This window comes from Suricata suricatta, chromosome 7 (assembly GCF_006229205.1).
Source record: "Suricata suricatta isolate VVHF042 chromosome 7, meerkat_22Aug2017_6uvM2_HiC, whole genome shotgun sequence".
Taxonomy (NCBI): domain Eukaryota; kingdom Metazoa; phylum Chordata; class Mammalia; order Carnivora; family Herpestidae; genus Suricata; species Suricata suricatta.
Window position 1 is genome coordinate 96,309,018 of NC_043706.1, and position 19,569 is coordinate 96,328,586.

Consider the following 19,569-nt stretch of genomic DNA (forward strand, 5'->3'; position numbering starts at 1 on the left):
AGCATCTCCCTGTAATTAGAGTTAGCTGGGGAAAAAGTGGCACACAGAGGACGGAAACATGTGGCCTCAGAATGGGGTGGAGAGGCGGGAGGACAAGAAAGCTGATGAAGTTTCTCTCAAGAGATTTCAATTAAAGAATCTAGCTGGGTGTGGCCCTGGACCACTTTGCTACCCATACAGGTAGCTGTGAGCCACATGGAACACTTGAAATGTGGCTTTTCTAAATTGAGAAGTGCTGTTGAGTATAAAATACACACAGGGATTTCAAAGATTTAGTACAAAAGTTTTTCAATAATTTTTAATATTGATTGTATGATGATGTAATAGTTTACATACATATAAGGTTACAGTCTATATTAAAATTAATTTCACCTATTTGTACGTTCATTTAACATGGTACTAGAAAATTTTACGTTATACATGCTCTTTGCCTTCTACTTCTACTGGACAGCACTGGTTTGGACCTTCATTTCTTCACGTGTTAAATGTTATTGGTACTGGGAACCTGGGTCGTGGAAGGGTTAGCATGGGAAGAAAAACATTGTGCACAATGAGTGGCATGTCAGGGTGCAGCATTATGGCTATTACTTGGTGACTGGAAACATGAACTTCAGGAAATGTGAGGAGTAATCACAAGAGACCCAAGCTAATTAGGTCTGACCTGGGTCCCACTCCACCTGCCTGTGCCTCAGGTTGTTAACCTGTAAAATGGGCTAAATTCCTGCTGGCTGAAGTAAGACCAGAGAGGGCCTCCACCTGTAACTGTTCCCTGTCGCTTCAAACTCAAGGGTAATTTCTGCTTAAAAGAATTAGAATTAACCTAATCGGTCTGTATCCTTGGCCAACACTGTGATGGCTGAGGCCCATTCTGAGAAGCACCGCATTTATCTGTGTCTGTTCTTCTCATGGGAACAAGCTCACAGTTTCTTCTGTGACTCGTTAATACAGTTATATATACACAAAGAACACGAAGTGAGAGGTGGGGAAGACACAGACTTCATCTCTCAGATAAGTACTCAGACAACAATTTTAAAAAGAAAAGTCCTACAAATGATATTCAGAGGGAAATGTATTTGTTTTCTTTCTTAAAAAAATTTTTTTTAAAGTTTATTTGTTCATTTATTGAGAGAGAGTGAGGCAGGCTCCTCACTGTCAGCATGGAGCCCAATGAGAATGCAGGGTGTGAACTCATGAACTGTGAGATCATGAACTGAGCTGCAATCAAGAGTGGGACACTTAACCAACTGAGCCATGCAGGCACCCCATATTTGCTTTCTTCCAAAGCTACAAATAAAATATCTACTATTGTGCCCTTAACCTACTAATTAAGAAATCCACGGTTTTATAATGTATCAGTTAAAGAATTTTTCCATAAAACCCAACCTTCCCACCTGTTCAAAAATCAAACACCCCTCAAATCAAATTTCAAGAACATTAATTTCTCTTTAAAAGAGGATGTTAAAAACAAACAAAGCATTCCATTTCTAAACCAGCTTTGGCTGATGTGCAGGGGCCTCAGCCGGCTGCGGCCCAGGTGCTGGAAGCTGATGATTCTGCTGATGAGTGTCAGAGTATACAAATCAGTTACCAACGTGGAAAAGTTGGGGTGGTTAAAGTACAGATCGAGATTTCTGATAGTACTGGGCCCACATCTGTCTGAGATCCAGTATCTCCTTCACCGTTTAGGTGTATGGGGCTTGTGTTTCTCCAGCTGCATAGGCCCCTCCTGGCTGACTTTTCCTTGTTCACAGACCTACCCAGTCAGGTAGGCATTTGTCTTAAGGCAAGAGCTGTAGGTGGGAGACACTGCCAGGGGCCGGGGATCAGAAGGAACATGGCAAAGTGGAAAACCTTGGATCTAGGCCTAACAGATCTGGCTTGATCTCAGCTCCACTATAGGAGCTGGGTGACCCTGAGCAAGTTCCTTTGCTCGCAAATCTGAACTGTTGTCTGTGGGGGAAAGTGAAATAAGTTCTATTGTTAAAGAGCCTATTCGGTACTCTGGCGGGTAGTAGTATATGGCTCTATAAAAGTTACTCCTTCTTATCCTAAAGACAAAGAAATGTGTTTAGCATAATCTATTATCACAGCAAAATCTGGCTGACTGACAGGGAACTGGCTAAAAAAATCATCACTAAAAATATAAAGATCACTCACTATAAAGAACTAAGAAAGAGAAAGCAAAGGGTAAAAACTATCACGTCCCAATGTAATAACAGGTACAAGTGACAATTATCCATTGATACTCCAGGCACTGGACGAAAGGTAGGTGGGTGACAGTATGTTCACAAAGGATCCACATACCAGCCCACGGATGCCTTTATTGACTCAACGTGCATCTGAACATAGATGAGGTCTGGTAACCACCTTACTCAAGAGAGCAAACAGAGCACTCTGGATGGGGGGACAAGATGACACCATGGGTCTCCTGCTGTGATATTATACCAAGCATGGACCACCTATGAATATCAAGCACGTATTGCCACCTATGATGTATTTTTGCCAAAAAATGTTTAACCTCTATTTATTTAATACCAAGCCTCTATATCTAACAATTTTCAGGAAGAGAGAAGGAGCAAATTGAACAATGCCATGAAGAAACAAGCAAGGCCAGAACATAGGACATTCTATACTACATGTAGCCTGGACAACTGGGGAGGTCTTAACATGGGCTGGATATGAGAATGGCAAACTCAGAACAATTGGTGAATCCAGGTAAAGGACACACAGGTGTCAGTTCTACCATTCTCCCAAACTGGCAAATCTAAAGTTTTTCAGAATAAAAAATTGGGAAAGAAACTATAAAAGAGAGAGAAGAAAAGTATAATAGGAAAGAAAAAAAAATCATATATCACTACCTCCTCTCTTCATAATCCCCTTGACATTTATATTCAGGTCAGTTTCACTGTGTGTCTTCATTCAACATGGTTAAAGTTTTACCACTTTAATAAATTTCATATGTGCTCATTCAGACTGATGGCGCTACTGTTTCAGCTGCTTTTCTGGGTCACATCAAAACCAAACTTTAAACAAAGCTCCAATAGCAGGCTTTAGAAGAGCACCAAGTAGGTGTGAAGCCTAAGCTATCATATCAATAACTCCTGAAATCAACACCTAATTCTCTATCAGGATGGCTTTGAAGCCAGTAAGATTGAATCAAAGGCTCAAGGTGGAGCATTCTCTCAGGCTTTGATCTTTTTCAAAGATGGCACTCTCTCTAGGCTCCTGGGTGGTTCAGTCAGTTAAGTGTCTGAGTCTTGATCTCAGCTCAGGTCATGAACTCATGGTTGATGAGTTCAAGCCCCACAGCAGGCTCTGCACTGACAGTGTGAGACAGCTTGGTATTCTCTCTCTCTCTTTCTCTCTACCTCTGCCTGGCTTGTGTGCTCTCTCTCTTGCTCTCTTTCTCTCTCTCTCAAAGTAAATAAAATTGAAAAAAAATATGGCACTCTCTCCACCTGCACTGGTCACTGATAGAGGAATGACAGATACAGGGTGCTGATCAACCTGGCCACAGAGGTCTCAGAAGCCACACAGAGCATGCTGTGCTTGAGTTCTGGTGCACAGAGCAGTAATGGCACAACCCAAAGAAGAGTCAGTCAGAATTCAAATTTTAATGCAGTGAGAGCTCCCAGAGACGTGGGAATTAATTCTGTAATACCTTGACCATAGAGAGGGCCATAAAGGGCCTGGATTCAGACAGTGTGGATACAAGCTCAGCCCTACTGCACAAGTTAGCTGCACCACTTCAGAGCCATGTTTCCCTGTGGGGATGCAGTGAACACTGTGCTGGGACAGTGCTTCACTGGGCAGGGCTGTCCAGGGCACGGTAGGCCATCTACCGATTATCCGACTCCCACATCACCACAGGCCAACACTGCCTCCAGTCTTTGAGAGGGGGGTGGTAAACTGTCCCAAATGCCTCCTGCCTAAGACACAGGCTAAATTTTCTGAGTCACAGATTTTATCTGGGTATGTTCTACCACTTAAGAAGGGATTTGGGAGGAGCAGCTCCTTACAAACTTAAATTAGCTATACAAATAATACCACAATATCCATTTGCACAGACAGCCTTACCAGTCAGAGGTAGATCTATAGAGTGGGTCTGAATACCTGTACCCATGTGGGATCTATTACCCCGGGTTAGCTGTCCAGCTAGAATGTACTAGAATATGTAACTGTTATCTATTTTGAGAATGTTTCCCCTCCATAAGTGGGAGATCCTGGTTTGTAAGCCTTGCTGCAGACAAACCCCACACTGCAGTGTAGATTTTAGAGGGAGAGTTGTTGGCAGATTCATGGGCCACTGGCGCAGACAAGAAGGATGGCAGTCTCATAGTGGTTTCAAAGAATCTGGCTTAGGATGGCACCTAAACTAACCTGGAATGAGGACACTTCTCTTAGTAAGAAATAATGTTCAGGATCTAGGGAACAAGGTAAGAGAATGTGGTGCTCTACCCTCCCATGCACGGCAGAGCAAGGTGCAGCATATGGGCACATCTGACCTTCACAATGGCTGCTCTGTTGTTTGCACCTTTCAGCCATGCTCGTGGGAGGGAATCTTAGAGGCTGGGCAGGGCTTCATATTAGTGTGCACAAGAGTTACCTGGAGAGTGGCAGGAAGAACGCACCTGACACAGGGGTTTAGGTTCTGTCCATCTAGAGGGGGCTCAGGCACCGGCATCTTTAAATAGTCTTTCTGGGTGACTCAGATGCAGGCCACAGAATGCCCCTGGGAGAACAGGGACACCTCTCCAGAGATTTCTCCAGTTAGGAGGCTTTGCCTTCAACTCTCCCCCATGGAGCATCCTTGCTCTGGTTTTATTGCCTTCTTGAATTAGAATTTAGGAAAAAAATGCCTCTCTGCCTACAGGTGTGGTTTATTTAGGGGGCTAAAAACTTGTTCTTCCTCTACCTCTGTTCCTCATCCCCACCCACCTACCACACAGTGTGAAAATGAAAAGCTGATTCTATTTTGTTGATCTAATCTCTCCTCTATCATTCACTTTCAAATAAGGACTAGGAAACACTGACTGGACAGAAAGTTCTGACCCTTCCTTTAAGGAAGGCCAAGGGCCTCGTGTATTAACAAGGGAGTGAAGGGGGTCACCGAAGGCAGAGTTGGGAAAAGGCACAAGTCCTTTATTTGAAAATACTTTTTCTTTTTCGTCCTTTTTTTTTTTTTGAAAGAGAAAGAGAGAGAATGAGTGGGGGAGAGGGGCAGAGGGAGAAAGAGAGAGAATCTCAGACAGGCTTCACAGTCAGCATGGAGCCTGACATGGGGCGACACTAGGGTCCTGACCTGAGCCGAAATCAAGAGTCAGATGCTCAACCGACTGAGCTACCCAGGCGCCCATAAGGCACAAGTACTACAGAGCAAAGTGCAAGTGGATACCGACTCCAGGTCATCAGCTGTGGTAAAAAGGCACTGAAGTGCCCTGCAAGAATTACCCAGGGGTTGGAGAGGCAATGCTGGTGAACAAGAAGCTATATACATGTGTAGCTTTTCCATCGTTTCTTCCATTAACATATTTAGCACCAACATGGGTTTTAACCTCATCCAACGCTGCTTGCTATTCGGCTTTGGTACATTACTCCAAATTCTATTCATCTTAGAAAAACAGTAGACTGATTATGCAAAGTCCCTAAGTCTCTGGGCTTGGCCATCTGAAATGAGATCTTTTATCCTTCTCTTCTCCAACTTTCCCAAATGCATTTTTGCAAAGGGAAAGATTATCAGAAAAAGAAAAAGGAAGGGTAGTGAAGTCGAAAAGAGTATGATTCTAAAGGTTTTGGTAAGAAAATATTTATGTCTGCTAGCACAAGCCACACCCTTTCTGGGAAGATATTACTAGCCTTGAAGCTGGGTTAGTAGATCCCAAAATATACCTCACAAAAAGTACAGTTACCCTCCAAAAATAAGCCCTATAATTAAAGCCTTTTCAAGTGGATTGTCCTATATCACAACTTGACATATGTTGCTTTAATCTCCCTGCTTTAGCAAATGTAGCCATCTCGGGCTACAAAGGCTCTCAATAACTTACATTTCAACCAGGTTGTGGTGTCACTAGGAAATTGATGCAAATAAACACGCCTGTGTACCAAAATACCCAATCTCAATCATCTGTAATGAGATCTCTCTCCTCCCTAAGCACATTTTCATCACCCCACAATCGCTGCCCTTGATTCAAAAGGAAAGGACTAGTCCAGATTGAAATACCATTTCATCTCAGAGGCTATCTCGAGACAGGCACTTCTGAAGAAGCTGGGGCCAAAATTAAAATATGAGACAACCTCTTTTGTGTGAAAGCAGGGATCATGTTGTATGAGTTTCCTATTCAGTTTACAGTCATCAGCATAAGCCTTCAGATGCCCATCTGTCTTGCTGAAGTCATGTCTTGCTTGGAGTCAGGGGCAGTGTAAGAGAGAGTCTTTTACAAAGACTTGTGGCCCTATGATTCTCTGACCAAATCTCTTTATGTTTTCTGGCTCTATACTGACCTATAATTAAAAGCAAAAGTATTTAAAATTTTACACCTTCAAAATAATAAGTTCTTTGGATATTAAATTTTTTGAATTCCTTCTGTATCAGGTTTCTCAGTCTCAGCATTTCTGACACCTTGGGTCCGATCATTCGCAGGGTGGGTGGGGGAGGGTTGCTGTCTCCTGAACTGCAGGGTAGTTAGTAGTTTGCACAATCAATGGCTTCCACCCACTCGATGCCTGTAGCACACATCTCCCCGCCTCATGCTGTGACAACCAAAAATGTCTTCAGACATTGCCTAGTGCCCTTCGGGAGAACAAAATGTGGGTTGAGAACTACTGCTCTCTGTTTATGTATTCATATATCTCCCCCAGGTATGGCTGGGGGAGAAAACAAATCTAGAGTTTTCAAGGTAGTCACAAGTTTTCATTTTAAGAATTTCAAACTTCCTGTGGCTCATCAGGAAGAGTCAGGATCTGTGATACAGTGCTACTGTGAAAGATTTATAAATGGCCCTACTGCTGTCTTAAACAAAGGGTGGCAAGGCCTGGCCTCATTTCAGTCAAGACACTTAAGAGGATGGATTTGCTGTCACCCTATCTCTCGGACAGCTCTCCTCCCTACTTTTAAGAGTTCCATTCTTAGAAGACTACTGTTAACAAACCCTTCCTGGCCCATTACCAGGCACTCAGTACTGACTGCAAAGGAAAAACAGATGGGTTGGTGTCTCCTGATGCTGTCTACAGATGTGGTGGCCCACTGTGCTGTGGTGGGCCACACCGCCTCAGATGCGTGGTTCCCAGCGCCGGGCCATGTGTACAGGAGGGGTGTGGTAAAGCAGATGCTTCCGGAAGGAGAGGGAAAGAATATCAGGAGACGAACAGTACAAGAATGGAACATGGTAAGTTCAGCCCAGACAAGAGAAGATGAATGACAGAGAGTGTCTCCAAATACTGGAAGGGCTGGTGTGTGACAGAGTGGATAGACAGGTCTCTGTTTGCTTAGAAAGTGACTAAGAGCATAGGCAGCCCAATAAATATTTATCACAGGCCTTCCATGTGCCAGGCACTGTCCAGGCACTGAGACCAGAGGAAGGAAAAAGACCAAGGTCCTGCTTCACGGAGCATATCATAGTTCAGTATAAAGACTAGATTGCTTTCCCTTTCTCCCTGCTTCCCTCCTTTCTTCCCTCTTTCTTTTTAACAATTTGAGCTAAATGCCCAGGCATTTGACTGCTTGTTTTTAATTTCCATTTTAAAACTAAGGTTTATTTAACATAGAGCAAAATTCAGCCTTTTATTGTAGAGTTCTATGAATTTTCAGGAAATACACAGTTGTAAAAATATCCCAACAGATGGGGGCGCCTGGGTGGCTCAGTCAGTTGAGCATCTGACGTCCACTCAGGTCATGATCTCTCATTTTGTGAGTTCAAGCCCCACATTGGGGTCAGCACAGAGCCTGTTTCAGATCCTCTGTCATGCTCTCTCTGCCCCTCCTCTGCTTGCCCTCTCTCTCAAAAATTAAAAACAAACATTTAAAAAAAATACTGCCCACAGATCAAGATTCAGAACAATTTTATTACCCCCTAAAGTTTTCCTGTGCCCCTTAACTTTTTTTTTTAATTGGTACAAGCTGCTTTTCCTGGTCCAAGCTCCTCACCTCTAAGAGAATTTGGATTGTCCTTTGTCATGGGTTTTGTAGAAGAGATTCGACTTGGGCCAGTGGGAGAATGGGCAGGACAACCCCTGAAGCTGTGTCCATCTCTTCAATTGTATGGAACACAGGGGTCTACTTGGGGACACCTAATCTTAAACACCAACCCATCCGAAGTGACATGATTGACTCCCTCCAACCACAGGAAAAGACATGTCCCAAAGTCACTTCTTGTACTTAAACCTCAAAAATTTCAGTCCGATAACTCGATCTCTGGGAGGAGTACATAATAAGCACAGACAAAAACAATAATAATAAATAAAAATAAAGCTTTGAACGTCTAAATATGGTAACTGAGACCCCAACCATGGGTACCATCTACTCCCGATCCTTCTTTTCCTTCTCATTATTTTGGTTCAAAGTAACATTAACTCCAAAACTGAACAAAGCTCAAATATACTCAAAACTCTAACTGAACTTGGCTGCAAAGGCAACAAGAAAGGAAGTTAAATTAGCCAAGCACATCTAAGAATGGGTAGGCAGAGGCGGAGGAGACGGCAAATGTCTTGGGGTTCCCACAAGCTTTTACGAGGTGGACTCTGGAGGACAGACTGAGGCGACCAGCTGTGACATCTCTTGTGACAGCAAATGTGGCATGACCAACCCATCCCCAGTGGCCCTCCTGCTGGGAGACATGTACCCCTTGTGGTGGTCTGACTTCAGAGGCAAATGTCTAGTTTCCAAACGAGGCTGTCCTGTTATCAAGAATAACTGCTTCATTGAGCACCTACTACGCCCCAGCACTACCTAGCCCATTTTATTCTCATGAGAATCTTATGATGGAGATAACATCACAAGCCCCATTTTACAAATGAAGAAACTGAGGCTCAGGGAGGGTATGTAACAACCAGTTAGGGTAGAACTTAAACTTTAACCTGGGTCTCCTGATCTCGAAGACTGTTCCTTTTACTACTGCTAGCAAGGTCTTCTGGGTGGTTGCTAAACTTAATATTCTTTGTCTCTCTGACCACTGTCATGCTGGGGCTGGCTTCTGGGCGTGCTGAATTCTTGCTTCCTTTCAACTTCCCATTTCCCAAGCAGCTAGCTGCCTATTTCTCATTTCAACAGATAGGCCATGAGGATCTCTCTGCAGTGGAGAATCTTTGTAGCTGTTGTTATTCTATTAGTCTGCAGTTTATTCCTCTTACAGTCCATGGGGTTACCTAGACTATACACTCAACTGTCAAGAATATTCTTTACCCTGTATTCAAAAACTTCCCTAAATCTAGATTTCTTATTAAATCTTAGAAAACTCCATATTTCTTAATAACATATCAGCAATAAGAAAAAAGTCATACTGTCAGAAAGTACCAACTGAATGTTACATCTAATTATAAAATTCCATTTTGTCTAAGTTTAGTGCAGATATAAAAGATGCACAAAACAAGGCACTGGCTTCCCTCTTGGGTACCATTTTATGACAAAAGAAATTAGAAGGAAATGCAGCAACACTTACCAAAATTTCCCCCAACTATCACAAACTTCATACACACCACATGTCTTCTAATACAGCTGCTGGACCAGTCCTGAAAGACAAACCACAACAAAAGGAAAAATGTATCGCTAAACACAAGTAATTTGCCCTTCTGGAAACCGCAATGGCTTCCTTGTTTGGGGCACTCATTATTGTACCAAATGCTTATTGCCAGATTCGTCTTTGTCACAGGAAGATGAAACCAATTTACAAATTAACTCAGTACCCACGAACAACAAATAAAATTGGGACATTGAAATAAACCAGAAACTGTGTTCGTACTTTATTTGAATTTTTAGTCCTTAAAATAAGTGAAGACTGGGCACCTGGGTGGCTCAGTTGGTTAGGCATCCGACTCTGGCTCAGGTCATAATCTCATGGTGTGTGGGTTTAAGCCCTGTGTCAGGCTCTGTGCTGACAGCTCAGAGCGTGGAGCCTGCTTCAGACTCTGCCTCCTCCTCTCTGCCCCTCCCCTGCTCACGTTCTATCTCTCTCTCTTAAAAAAATAAACATAAAAAAATAAAATAAAATAATTGAAGACAAAAGAACTATGCAAAAAGATCTAAAATTGAACCCATAAAAAATTTCTCCCCCAAACCAATTCCTCTATCTTGTTTCTCTTAATAACACACTCTGTTCTCTCCTGCTGGATGTGAGACCCTTACCTTTCTTTTCTAGACTTCATTTTCTTATCTGTAGAACAGGGGTTATTGTACGGACCTCTCGGGGTGGTTATGGAGATTAAATGATATAAATTTAATGACATAAATGTCACAGAAAGGCTTACAACAGCAGCTGACATGCAGTACACACTCAGAACAGATCACGCGAGGAGCTATGATCTTTCTCCTAATCTCCCAGGCCTGAAAGCAAACACAGCCTTCCTCACCTCCACTGGTCACTGTGGTCCCTGCCTGCCCTTCTGGTCCTGCTGGCGTGCTGGAACTCACTGCCTTCTCTCTCTCTTACCATCATACTGGCTGGCATCACACCTTGCAGAAACGTGACTCTTGGCCCTGGGTTCTTCCCTTCAAATCCCACTCTCATGGCTCTACAAAGCATCCTCCTTAAACCCAGCTTAAAGCCTTGTGGAAGCACCTTCCACTGCTTCCCATGACCTTCGAAGTTATCTGTGAAATTAGGTGGAGAAAAGACAGATACCATATATTTGCACTCATAGGTCTAACAGGAGAAACCTAACAGAAGACCATAGGGAGGGGAAGGGGGAAAGAGAGTTGGAGAGAGAGGGACACAAATCATGAGATACTATTGAATACTGAGAACAAAGCGAGGGTTGAAGAGGGAGGGGGAGGAAGGAAAGGTGTAATGGTCATGGAGGAGGGCAGTTGGAGGGGGGAAGCACTGGGTATTATATGGAAACCAATTTGACAATAAACTATTATTAAAAAAAACTATTAAAACAAAAGTTATCTGTGAAATTACATTAGCCTGGGACTCCAGCTCCCCTCCACTTTCTCTCCACATCTTCCATTGGAAGGCCTGTGGGCCTGCTGGTTTCTTCCCCAAGTGTGTCCGGCTCACTGCTGCTGACAAGGGGCCTAGCCATTTTCGGAGGCAGGAGTTCTCTATCCTTTTTGTGTCACTGGAGCCTAGTTTCTCAGAATAATGTTTTTATTTCTTTTTATTTTTAAAGTTCATTTTTGAGAGAGAGTGCACCTGTGAGCAGGGGAAGGGTGGGGGAGGGGAAGAAGGGGGGAGAGAGAGAGAGAGAGCGAGAGCGAGAGCGAGAGCGTGCGCAGGTTCCATACTGTTGGCGCGGAGCTCGACACAGAGCTCAAACCTACGAACCGTCAGATCATGAGCGAAAACCAAGAGTCTGACTCTTTACTGACTGAGCCACCCAGTGTCCTTCAGAATAATTTTTTTTTTTTTTTGTGAGTAGACCAATAGATTTTAATGTAACAAAGCACAAAAAGTTCAGTGATAAGCAGTCAGATTCCACATTGCAATAAATCTTTAAGAAAATACTAACGTTGAATTTTGGTGTAGTAGCAAAGAAGCATATTCATAGTTATTCTAAATTGCTATTAAAATACTCCCTTTTTCAACTATCTTTATAAAGCCAGATTTTCTCTAGATTTTTCAAATAAAATAACATATTCAAATAGATTGAAAGCAGAAGCAGATATGAAACTGCATTAGGTTTTGATTAAGCCAGACATTAAAGAGATTTTCAGAGATGTGAAACAGTGCCTTTCTTTTCACTAACTTTTTATCTATTTGTAGCATAGTTACTTTTCATAAAAATGTCATTTATGTTAATGTGTAACGGGTTTATTATTGCTTTTTATTTTTATTTATTTATTTGCCCAGAAAAATTTCTTCATTTAGTTATTTATTAAAGATAGACAACTTCAATGGAAAACTTCAATGTAGCAAATCATAGGCTAACTCCACAGAGAAAATAATAAGCAGCCATATTTCTTAAACTTTGTAAAGGAGAAAAAGATAAAATTCTGTATATTCCTCAGAGATTTCTCTGTGATGAGTTTAGTGAAATCATGCATACCAACTTTACAAAATCTAGTCATGTCTGCTAAATCAGCTTATATTTTACATTGAAATAATTCTGCTATATATCAGTAAAGAAAAAAATAATATTATAAAGTTAAGTAAAACTTTCGCTACTTTAGAAATGTAATTTCATTTCTTACAATCTCTAAAATTAAATAATCTAACCTTTAAAAATGTAGATGACAAATCATTCACACACTTTTATATATTTTTTAATCCACATGCATAATACACTGAACCTAAATTTACAAAAGTATAGACCTGAAAAATGTTAACACTTAGAGATTATTTTCAAATGGACCTGGATCTAGGGTTCTTTTTTTTTTCCCCAGAATAATATTTTTAAATGCTTGAAATTAATCCATGCAATGAACAAGATGCAAAGATGTAAACGGACATGCAGTTATCAAAATATATAACAAAATTGTGAAGTTTCTTTTTGATATTTAAATAAGGTCTAGCAAAATCTAATAATTACTGTAATTTGAGGTACTATTGGGCATAAATCGTAGTTTAGAATATCTGTAACTATAAACTAATATGAAAACACCTATAATTTCTATTGGTGACAAGTAGCTAATGCTACTTTCATAATAGAAGGAAACGTTAGATTTTGATGCATGGCTAGTGAAAATAAATTTTTTCCCCCATCTAATTTCACAGATCCCTGAACTCCGTCCCTGGGCTCCTGGGTCATGAGCCCCTCTCTTAGGCCTGGCCTACCTACTTCTCTTCTTCTTGAGCTCTCTTTACCTTGATTTTCCCAATGTGCTGTTATCTTACCCACATTTTTCTGTTTTCAAAAATTATGTTTCATTTGATATAGATACTTGAAATACACTTATTGTATCTTGCTTTTTAAGCTGTAAAGAAAGGCCCTCTTTTTTCACTCCTCCCATGGCTAATACTGTCTCGCCCCACAGCACATACAGGTGGGAAGGCACGCAGCCAGCACTGTCTGAATGAGCAAGCTAAAGGGCTTGCCTGCCACACACCGACTCAGCTAATACGACTAGAATTTCATCTGTTTTTGGCAGCTTGTGAGGTCCTAAATATGTAGACAGGACACGTAAACACTCCATATTGAGAATATAAACTACTGAAATTAGGCAACAAAGTGTTCTCTTCTTTTACTTCCCTTTAGAGAGGATGCTCAGTGCTGCTGACAAATCTCCCAGGAATAGACGGGACACCTCACCATCCTGTCACACGGGGGCTCCTGTGTGACACAAGCACAGCCCCCTGCCTCGTGGAGCCCTGAGTCCAGCAGCTTTCCCCAGCTAGTGTAGAGTACCTGAGCAGCTGGGGTGCTCTTGACCTTTCAGGGCTTTTGCAAAGACAAGAAATATTCAGTGATTTCCTAGGTATGGATACCTTGGTGGCCTATGGAGACAAAGGTTGCTCTTGCTTCCCATTGGTCTCATGGATATGAGCCTGTGGTCCCAGTAGACAGAGCGGTGAAATGTCACCTTCCCCAAGTGACACTGTCCTTGCATATGAGACTGGAGATAGCAACCCCAACAAAAAGACCATCTCAGGATTTCACTCTGAGCCCCCTTGGGTCTGTGATGGATCTGCCTCAGGATAGACACAAGTCCTTTGGTCTTACCAGCTTTCTCCCTAAACAGCTGCAGCTCAGTTCAGCCAGAAGAGCATGTGACTCTTTCCTTGGGATTGTGGGTTTGAGCCCCACATTGGGTGTAGAGATCACTTAAGTAAATAAATAAACTTAAAAAAAAATAACAGAATAGTTCTTCCTTTTTCAAATGACGAAAGTATAATGAGTTCCTCCACTCACAAGGGCACTGTGACCATTTGCTTTGGAATAAATTCACCACTGGAGGCATTTTCCATGTGTGCCATTATATCAAGTGACTCTTAGGACAGTGGGGGTACACTTTCTCTCCCCGGAAACTACAAAAGATGAGATAGCCACTCAAAACAAAGGCTGGCCTTGGCAAACACTTCTTAAACTTAAGGATAATTGTATCCATCTCACTTGAATTTGTTCTTTTTGAGACATGCTAGAGATATGGTATTAAGTAAAAACAGCTTAACGATAGTGGACAGCAGCATGACTGTTTACTCTTTTGCTTCAAGAATTATGACATGCACATCCTCATAAATAAATAGTAAGATATTTCCAGGCGTTTCCACACAATACATTGCAGTGCATGTACTTTTGTTTCTACTACATATCATTGACTATGTGTGGCTCCTGCTTTAAAGGTAACATTCTCATTACCACTGAGAATATGTATCTCTAACATGGTCCTCATCTGCATGGGTCATTCCTTCTCCCTAATAGATCCCCTATTATTCCGTCAGCCACAGTGCCTTGGGGCAGGCGACAACACTCCTAGCTAGAGGGTGGGGACCTGAAGGGCCTAAGGCTTTGCAGTGTGCCAACCAGCAACATCAGCATCACCTGGGAGCATTTGAGAAATGTCAGCTCTGAGGTCCCAGCCCAAACCTACTGAGTTAGAGTCTATTTTACAAGATCCCCAGGTGATCCATGTGTCCACAAGGTTTCAGACAGACTGATCAAAGGGGAACACATTCCTCTTGACAGTGACTAGTTCAAGACTAGGCATGTGACCCAATGCAGGTCAATAAGATGTGAAGAACGGTTGGGGAATTCTCATTCTGAGATAAATTTCTCCTTTCTGAATGTTCCATTGATGTGATACCTAGGGCTTCTGTAGCTACCTTGCTCCAGTCTAATGATCAAGTTGGCCCAGAGAGGAAGGTAAAGACAAAAAACCCCAGTGAAGCAGAGCTGGAGTGACTGCATTAGGTCAACCCTGAAGTCTGTGGAACCAATGGAGCTCCAGTAAATTTCATATCGTTCAGGCCTCCTTGAGTTGGGTTTTCAATGACCAGTAGCTGGAAAGCATCTTGACCAGTCAGTGCCCAATAAAGCTTTATAAAAGGAACAGAACACCAAGGCATTGGGCTCAGCCACATGCTGAGGAGTCCAGACAAGTGGGTGCATCGAGAGACCAGAGCAACAGTTTAGAGACTTGTTTTGTTTGGGGAAGTGACCCAGGAGCACTTCTGGTTCTGACAACCTTTGTTCACTTTTCACATTTCCAAGAGTTTTCTATATCAGCCAGTTTAAATGATCAACCAGAGGAAGTGCTGAACACTTTCCAAATTATTTTAGCCAGTGTGGTCAACAGTTGCTTTCCCCAGAAGCCACATGGATGTCATTTCCTGTAAAGACAATGGGAGACTAATTGCTCAGCCTGACTCCAGTAGGGAAGACAACCTGTGACATGTAATTACTGGCAGGGTAAATAAGGAAAAACTTGAGGATCTCAGAATCTGCTTCTGGATCCACTCCAATAACTTGGGGAAAAGTAAAAAAGAGCCAGCTGGTTTAAAAAAAGATTGGAGGGGCTAGCAGCTTAGGCCGTTGCTCAGAGCATTTTTACTTACCACTGGTACTTATTTAAGACCTTTCTGAGGAAACCAAATAGATCTGCTCTTCTATAAAACCATATACGGCTTTGATGTAATTTTGCCTCATGTACAGGAGTGATGTGGTCAAGGAGACTTAGGTGTCTAAATGGACATTATCTCTTCTGTGTGTTACAGCTTCTTAGCTGTATTAGGATATTTAGGATATTTCTTAGCTTCTTAGGATATTTTGAGGAATGGGTTTGTTGTGCTGGCTTGATGAAAAATGTACTTTCTTTTTTTTAAGTTTACTTCTTTATTTTGAGAGAGAAAGAGAGTGATAGGAAGAGTGGAGGAGGGGCAGACAGAGAGGGAAAAAGAGAAAATCCCAAGCAGGCTCCTCACTGTCAGCATGTAGCCCGAGGCAGGGCTCAAACTCACAAACTGAGATCATGACCTGAACTGAAATCAAGAGTCGAATGCTTAACTGATGGAGCCATCTAGTCAACCCCAAAAATGTGCTTTCTATCATGGAGTGAAGATTAGTTGGTTTTCCACAGGATTTTCCTTATGTTGTATCACCTCATATCTCTTTTTCTCTCCAAACCTTTTTGCTTTCTCTTCACTAGTATTTCATATACTTCAAAGCTTCAACAATCACCCCTTGTCATGTGTTTCAAACTATATCCCTAGATCTATCATCCATAGATGATATCTATCACCCCTTTGCTGCCTCCTAGATATAATGTACCTTGAAGGTAGGGACCTCATTTTGGTCACTTGCTAGTGTATTAGTGCTTAGCACAGTGGCTGGTGCTGAGTGTTAAATGTCTGTTGAATGAATGAGTGAAAGTCTTCACTCAGTCTCAGGATGACTCATAGATATTCTTGCTGTCACCTCTTAACTGGCCTGACTTTGGTGTCTCCTTTTACCACTCAATGGATACAGATGAAAGCTCTGAATTACTGCTCTGATCATGACAGTTCCAGAATGCCCCAGCTGGGAATGACTTAGCTGCACTTTCCAGGTGGGAAACTGGTCCCAGTGAGACCAGGAGACTTTCCTTAGGTCTTACGAATGGTGGGTGGCAGAGACAGGATTATAACTCAGGATGCCAACCAATGGTTCTTGCTTCCATGCTACTGACTGGTTTGAAATCTTCAATGATCTTTCAGTAGAACCTAGTCCAGGGCTAGGTATGTAGAAGTCACATAATAAATATCTGTTAACTGACTGGATAAATGAGTGACTCCCTTGTGTGTATACCAATGGGTTTCAGTTTTTCTTAAAGTGGAATACTCTTTAAGGAAAAAGGAGCTGTTCTGGACCTCTGCCCCTGCAGTGCCTCTGAGCCACCTTCTAAGAAACTCGGGGCTTGGTAGAACTGCAAAAAACAAAACAAAAAACAAAAAAAACGAATGACTTACATAACTCAAACTCTTCGACTCTGAACTCAAAGCCACCATTATTCCACACCCACCTCAACATTTTCTTCCTTTCTTCTTCCTCCTTCATGCCCAGTCTTACCAAAGCATTTTCTTCTCCCCCAGGCTTTCCTGTGCCCTGTTTCTTCCTTCTTATGTGCTCTTACTTCCACTTGCAAGAATGAAGAACCAACCTGTGACTCAGGCCCAACTCTAATATAAATCCTTCACTGGACTTCCTGCTCAATTCCCTCCACTGGACTTCATCTCACTCTATTTGTACCTCTCCTTTAGAACTTACCATACCATCTACTTCAAAAGAAAGAGCCAGCTCCTTGAGGGCAGGAACCTACTCTAAATTTATCTTCGAACCATTAGCACTTTGCCTGGCCCAGTGCCTTGCACAGAAAAGGCACCTCTAGACATTTTGTTGCATTCAAAGGGCTTTATCCCTATTAGGTCACCTCTATGACCAATTACATAAATTCTGTAATGGGTATTCCAATTCTTTCTTGAGACAATACAGGCTAGCACACTTTTGGAGCCCCCTTGCTAAGAAACAGCTGTATGAGTCTTTGCTGAGTCCTATTGTCAAAAGCAAAGAATGTGGGGGGAGGCAGAGTGACTTCCCCTCCCTTCTGCAGCTCTCCTGTGGCTCTGGCCATCCTGCACAGCATGAGCTACAAGCTGGGCAGCCTGTGCACAAAGATAACAATAGATTTCAAATACAGCTCTAACTCCTTCCATGCTACAATATTCTCTGCGAGTCTAAAGTCAATTGTCTGAAAAATTAAAGCGTTCCAAATGGTGGGATAATGCATTAAACAAGCCAGTGCACAAAGCTCAATCACAAGGGAGGAGGATGGGAACCAGAAAACTCAGGGTTCCCTAGGAAACCAAACCCACATTATGACTACTGTGGCCTTCGCCTCCTCTGGGGAGGAGGAGGGGGGCTCTGAGAAGGCACCACTGACCCATCTGCTTCCTGTGCCTGGGGGGCTCTATTTCTTCTGGCTTTACTCCAATGAGTTGGGGAGACTCAACTGAGGCCTGGCTGTTGCTTGCTTGATTATTTGCTGGAGGGGTAGTAAAGAGCAGAAGAAAAGAGGAGGAAGAGAGACGGACAGAAAAAGAGATGAGCACAGAAGGCACTTGGCCAGCAGAAAGAAATTACTGACTACAGAATAAGAGGGCAGGAAGGCAGAACTACAAAAGGCTGGCTCAGGGAAGCAGAGGCTCACTGTGAGCAGGGCACTACCAAACCAGTAAATGAGTTTACCCTCAGCTGCCCAAGAGACCAGCTCTGAAGTCAGACTAGAAAGGTATATATTCGGGCTCAATGGCACAAATGGTTGGACTAAGTCATGCAAAGGGACGGTTGTAGGGCTTGGGTAGGGCTTTTAGGGCTCCCCATTACCCCTTGTAATCTCCATCAGCCCCAAGCAGGCATAGTAATAATATAATTTTTAATAATAATAATAAATTATTAAGTTTAAACCTTTAGGCTGAAGATGTCCAGTTTATTTGCAGAAAAAATAAATGCCATTGGAATAACTAATATGGGAATATTGGAATAACTAGCTGATTTTCAGAAGGAAAAAAGAAAAGAATCTGTTTTTGTAAGATTCATGGAGTAAGTATATATTTATATCATGTCTTTTCTTTAACGAGTTAAAGAATGAGCAACGAGTTTTTTTCAGGTGATCATATCACTTATGTATCAGGTAAAAACAGAAACTGTTTTTGTAGTATACTTGAATTATTTCTGAATTGCCCTTATAAATGAAGCTGTTTCTAGTGAACTGCTGTCCAGAGTCTGAAGACTTATGTAGGTGCAGCTGCTAGATGGGTCCCTGAGCTATACCTGACTACTACTCCTAAGATCCTCCAAACAGACGTTCTCCAGTGAAGACCTTCCTGGGAAGGTCCGTGAAATGCACACAGTATCACAATACTGCCAAGATCAAGATTAATAATGACGTGTGTAGAGCCCTTGGAGGGTAGGCTGGCTGCAATATTATAACCCCAGAATCTTAAGGATGAATGAAATGTTAAGGAATATCTAGTCCAGGGGTGCCTGGGTGGCTCAGTTGGTTGGGCGTCTAACTTTGGCTCAGGTCATGATCTTAGAGCTTACGAGTTCGTGCCCCGCATCAGGCTCCATGTTGACAGCTCGGAGCCTGGAGCTGCTCTGGATTCTCTGTCTCCATCACTCTCTGCCCACTCCTCAGCTTTTGCTCTATCTCTATCTCTCTTTCAAAAATAAATAAACATTAAAAAAATTAAAAAGAATATCTAGTTCCATAATTTTCATACTTTTTTTTAGCGTAAGAACCTTCTGAATTCATACACGTGCACACATTTTCAACATTGATACAAAATGCCAATATATTAGATGACCTACAGACACATAAAATGATGCTCAACATCACTCATCATCAGGGAAACACAAATCAAAACCACACTGAGATACCACCTCACGCCAGTCAGAGTGGCTAAAATGAACAAAGCAAGAGACTATAGATGTTGGAGAGGG

At 42.3% G+C, this 19,569-nt stretch overlaps 1 protein-coding gene across 3 annotated transcripts in view; it reads right to left on the bottom strand.

Moving 5' to 3' along the window:
• FYN (FYN proto-oncogene, Src family tyrosine kinase) overlaps positions 1-19,569 on the bottom strand; it is a 182,136-nt gene that overhangs the window by 102,947 nt on the left and 59,620 nt on the right. For all 3 annotated transcript variants that reach the window (XM_029945651.1, XM_029945649.1, XM_029945650.1), the window contains exon 2: positions 9,654-9,723. The gene's annotated coding sequence lies outside the window, so the exon portion shown is untranslated. The remainder of the gene's footprint in view (positions 1-9,653; positions 9,724-19,569) is intronic.